Below are 4,758 nucleotides of genomic sequence, written 5' to 3'. Positions count from 1 at the left end.
GGGATCCGCCTGGCGGGATCCTGCCGGCTCAGCTGCTTGGACGCCTGTTGAGACATCGTTTTAGGGATGAGACAAAGGCTGACCAGGGTTCAGGAAAAGGTGGAAGGAGAGAGCCGCCAACAGGATCAGCTCTGACCAGATCCCATGACAGGGATCCGCTCTGACCAGATCCCATGACTGGATCCGCTCTCCAGATCCCATGACAGGGATCCGCTCTGACCACATCCCATGACAAGATCAGCTCTGACCAGATCCCATGACAGGATCAGCTCTGACCACATCCCATGACAGGATCAGCTCTGACCACATCCCATGACAAGATCAGCTCTGACCAGATCCCATGACAGGATCCGCTCTGACCAGATCCCATGACTGGATCCGCTCTGACCAGATCCCATGACAAGATCAGCTCTGACCAGATCCCATGACAGATCAGCTCTGACCACATCCCATGACAAGATCAGCTCTGACCAGATCCATGACAGGATCCGCTCTGACCAGATCCATGACTGGATCCGCTCTGACCAGATCCCATGACAAGATCAGCTCTGACCAGATCCCATGACAGGATCCGCTCTGACCAGATCCCATGACAGGATCAGCCGGTGGCGTCCTGATAAGCAGCTATAAACCCGCCTCTTTAAGGCGCCGTCACGGGTTAATGAGGAAAAACAACAATAAAGGAGATAATTCACCAGCTGGTTTATGAGCAGATGGATAAAAGGTGGTTAAAGGTGACACAAGCAGCGCGTGTGAGTGTGTGTGAGTGTGTGTGTGAGTGTGAGTGTGTGAGTGTGTGTGTGAGTGGTGTGTGAGTGGGTGTGAGTGTGGGTGTGGTGTGTGAGTGGTGTGTGTGGTGTGTGTGTGTGTTGTGTGTGTGAGTGCGTGTGTGGTGTGAGTGTGTGGTGTGAGTGTGTGAGTGTGTGAGTGTGAGTGTGAGTGTGTGTGTGTGAGCCTCTTTAATGAATTGCAGCACCAGCATGTTGTGGGTTCAATACTCGGCAGAGACTTTCCAAAGTCAACAAGTCCCTAATTTACTGTCACGCTGCCGCCAATAAACCCAGAGTGTGTGAGCGCAGTAAATCAAACACACTTTAGAGCCCAGCACCAGGAAAATGAATCACACACACCACACCCACACACACACACACACACACACCACCACACACACATACACACACACACACACACACACCACACATTATTAAGCAAACACATGTAATAAACAAAGATCAGACATAAAAGCTCGTTCTGGACTGTTTGGACTATGTTCCTACAGAGCCGACGGACGGAGCTTCGAGACTCCAGAGTGTTGGAGGACCCAGAGATCCAATATTCAGCCACGGGATCGACTCCCGCTCTTGTTGCACGAGTTCAGACACTGTTAATAGTAATAAAGCCTTAATTACACTCTGAGAAGACGTCAACACCGTCACAGATTTGAACCAACCTACGTTACCATGACAACTTATCTGACTGTTATTCTCCTGTTAACTCTTTTGCCCTTCCAGCTGGTCCCGTCGGCCCGATCTCTGTGGTTCTGGGTTGTTCTGGGCGGCGGGTGGATCGGATCAATAGTGGCGTGTAAATAAAGTAGAAGCGGTTTAATCACACTGAACGTGTTTATCTCAGATAAAGTGTTGGGATTAAATAAACCTGGGAGCTCTGATACGCCCAGTCACCATGGCAACCAGGCAACAAAGATCCAACCCTCCTCCTGGTCCAGCGGGACTATAAATGTGACATAAATCAGGACGGAGAACTCAGACCCGTCTTCAGCATTTATGGAGCCGGAGGATAATAACGTGCTGAAGCTACGTTGGGCAGCAAACCAAGCTAAGCTAAAGCTCTTAGCATTTAGACTCGTTCTGGAGGCTGGAAACAGCCACAGGAGGACGAAGGACAGGGACACAAGTTGGTCGGGTTTACCAGGTGGAGACGGAGGAGGACGGAGGAGGATGGAGGAGGACGGAGGAGGGGGAGGACAGTCCAGGACAGGCGGGTCGGACCCAGGAAAGACAAAAGAAGGTGCTGCACAGGCAGCAACAATCTGGCGGAACGGAAGGAACCAGCGGCTTAAATACAGGTGAGACGGTGAAGCCAGATCAGGTGGGCGGGGTAGAGGGCGGGGCAGAGGGCGGGCAGAGGGCGGGGTAGAGGGCGGGAAGAGGGCGGGGCTTCCACCTGGGCAGCAGCAGCCCAAAGTCAACACAGCTGATCAGAAGATGCAGCTCAGAGCAGCTGGACCCATGAAGAGGTCAGACATCTCAGCCAAACCTTCCAGAGCCCTGGATGATGATGGCTGGTTCCTGGCTTTAGCTCCTCCATGGACGCTGGGTCCAACCGTCCCAGTCAAACTCCAACCCAACCTTCTCCTTCTCTGCAACCAGCCAGTGGCCAGGAATCACTACACAACTGCTGCAGCGGCAACTATTGGCAACTATTTATGCAGAAAAGAGGTGCAACACATTTCTTTAGTAAATCCAGGCCTTCCACCATATGAGACCCCAGGAGATCAGGTCCTGGATCATAATCTGAGCTCACGCTTCCTGTGTAAAATCCTGCAGAGTCGGTGGCTCTTGGTTGTCGGGATGTGGCTAACACGCGACAACGCTAACATGCAGACTGTTGAACAGGTTGTGAGGAAGTTAGCGATCATTTTCCTAATGCCAGCAGAGCTAGAGGATATGTTGCAGAGTCCGAGCTTGGATTGGATGAAACGTTCCAGGTCCAATTTTGTGTTTCTCCCCCGTCTGGGTTCTGTCTGACGGATAAACAGGGTAAACTGTCTATTTAGGTGCACGTGTGAATGGTTGGCTGCAACACAAACCTCAGTTCTGAGTGTTTGTTGGCCAGAAACCACCGACAAAGCCGCCGATCTCCTCAGACGTTGATGTAATATTCATCACTGCTGGTCTGAACCCAACAATAGTGTCGTTACTCTGTCGTGAGTTCTGTGTTTGTGTTACTTTCACCATGAATTATCCAGAGGGTGAAATGATTGTGTTAATGTGACGTTTGAAGCCAGAACATGGATGTGGTTTGTCAGGTTGGGCTCAGTCTGACATTGAGACATTAAAGCATGTTAAAGGCTTAGCGATGAGTTTTGGGCGATAGAGAGTCAAAATAAGTTAATGGTCTTAAGGTACGACCTGAGGCTAGCAGGCTCCAGGCTAGTGAGCTAGCTAGGCTGATTTAGGGACGCTCTTGTGGCTAGTGAACCTAACAGAATTCTCTATAAAGTTAGCATCTTGGTGGCTAATCCACTGAAATATTGAGACTGGCAAGAGGCCGGCAGGCACAGGGAGGTTTCTACCCTGAAAAAGGTTGGAATTTGCAATTCCATTTGTTCAGGGATTTCCTTTCCGGTTCAATTTGATCTGTGCAGCTTGACACAGCCTCAATCGGGGACTCGCCCTTTGTTCTTTCCGGAGCTCAGAAACAGCTCGATTTTGTGAGTGAAGAAAAAAACCCCCGAAATAAATAAATGATTTTAAAACAACCCGTGCATGATGTGATGCAACACGGCCGGAGAAATGTTGGGAAACGAGGCCCAATAAAACCTAATGAGCTGCAACTGAGAAGGACTTAAATAAAGGATGCAGGAGTCTGTGGCCGCTCCCGGTGAGCGGAGCTGATCAGTATTCACTGTCTGAGGGCACCTCCGCCTCCTGGAACGGCCATTTCCTGCTGGCTGTGTTGAAGAACCTCCACGATCTCTTGAGATCTTTCCAAGGCGTCTCAATATACGGAGCCTCATGAACGTCACCTGAAGCCCTCCAGGAAGGCAGCAACCCCCGACTCAGCGCTTCCTCTTGGGGGAATATTTAAAGGGTGGCTCATTATAATGAAGCATCCTTGCACGCCTGCTTTTAAATGGCAGCGCATTGAGGAGCAGATATGATGATAATGAAAACGATCTCTGGGCCGGTCCCAACGGGCGGAGGGAGGCCTGCGGAGGAGCATCCAGAGGAAGGTTAAACTACCGGCGGAGGCGGAGCAGTTTGATCTGGACGGAGGGAAAGCATCCAATAATAATGGGCAGCTTGAAATGGGCCGAACTGCTCCGAACAGCTGTGTTCCTGAATGCCCCCGAAATAGGCGTGAAAATCAAAAAGTCCCTGAAGGAATGAAGGATTGGAAGAGTCGCCTCCACGTGTTCATCACGTCACAGCAGGTCGTGGAAGAGCGCTCGGAGTGGCGTGCTCCTGTTCTCCACCGTACAAACGAGACCCCCCCCCCTGCATTATGCATGTCCTCCGTTCCCAGATGTTCCTGCCATTGATTGCACGCCGCTGGTGCACCGACATGTGAGCGCGCCATGTTCGCCCTGCTGTGCTAAATAATGCATCAGACGTAGGCGCGGCTGCTCCGAAGACCCCCCCACTTTGGAACGTGGCGGCGGCTTCATGTCGAACACGGCCTGCTCTGCTCCATCGGGCCACATGTGGAGAGAGTGAACGAGATTCCCCTGTGGGGGGGTCATGGAGCAGGACTTGGGAGTCTGGCTCTGATGTTTGTCAGTTCTCTGGTGATGTCAACACCAAGAGGTGGAAAAGACGAGGAGGAGTATCCAGATGCAATTATTCATCCCATAATCCTCGGCTGACAACGCTCGCCTGCCTGCCAAGAGCAGATTCCTACCCGTCCCCGGATGAAGGTGTCTTTTCCCGGACAAACAAACGAGCTGCCTTCCAGATAAGAGCGGAGCTAATTATGGGCTGATTATGGAAGGTGATGGTGTTCTGACCATCCGAG

This window comes from Takifugu rubripes, chromosome 16 (genome assembly GCF_901000725.2).
Source record: "Takifugu rubripes chromosome 16, fTakRub1.2, whole genome shotgun sequence".
NCBI lineage: Eukaryota > Metazoa > Chordata > Actinopteri > Tetraodontiformes > Tetraodontidae > Takifugu > Takifugu rubripes.
This window is presented reverse-complemented; position numbering follows the sequence as displayed.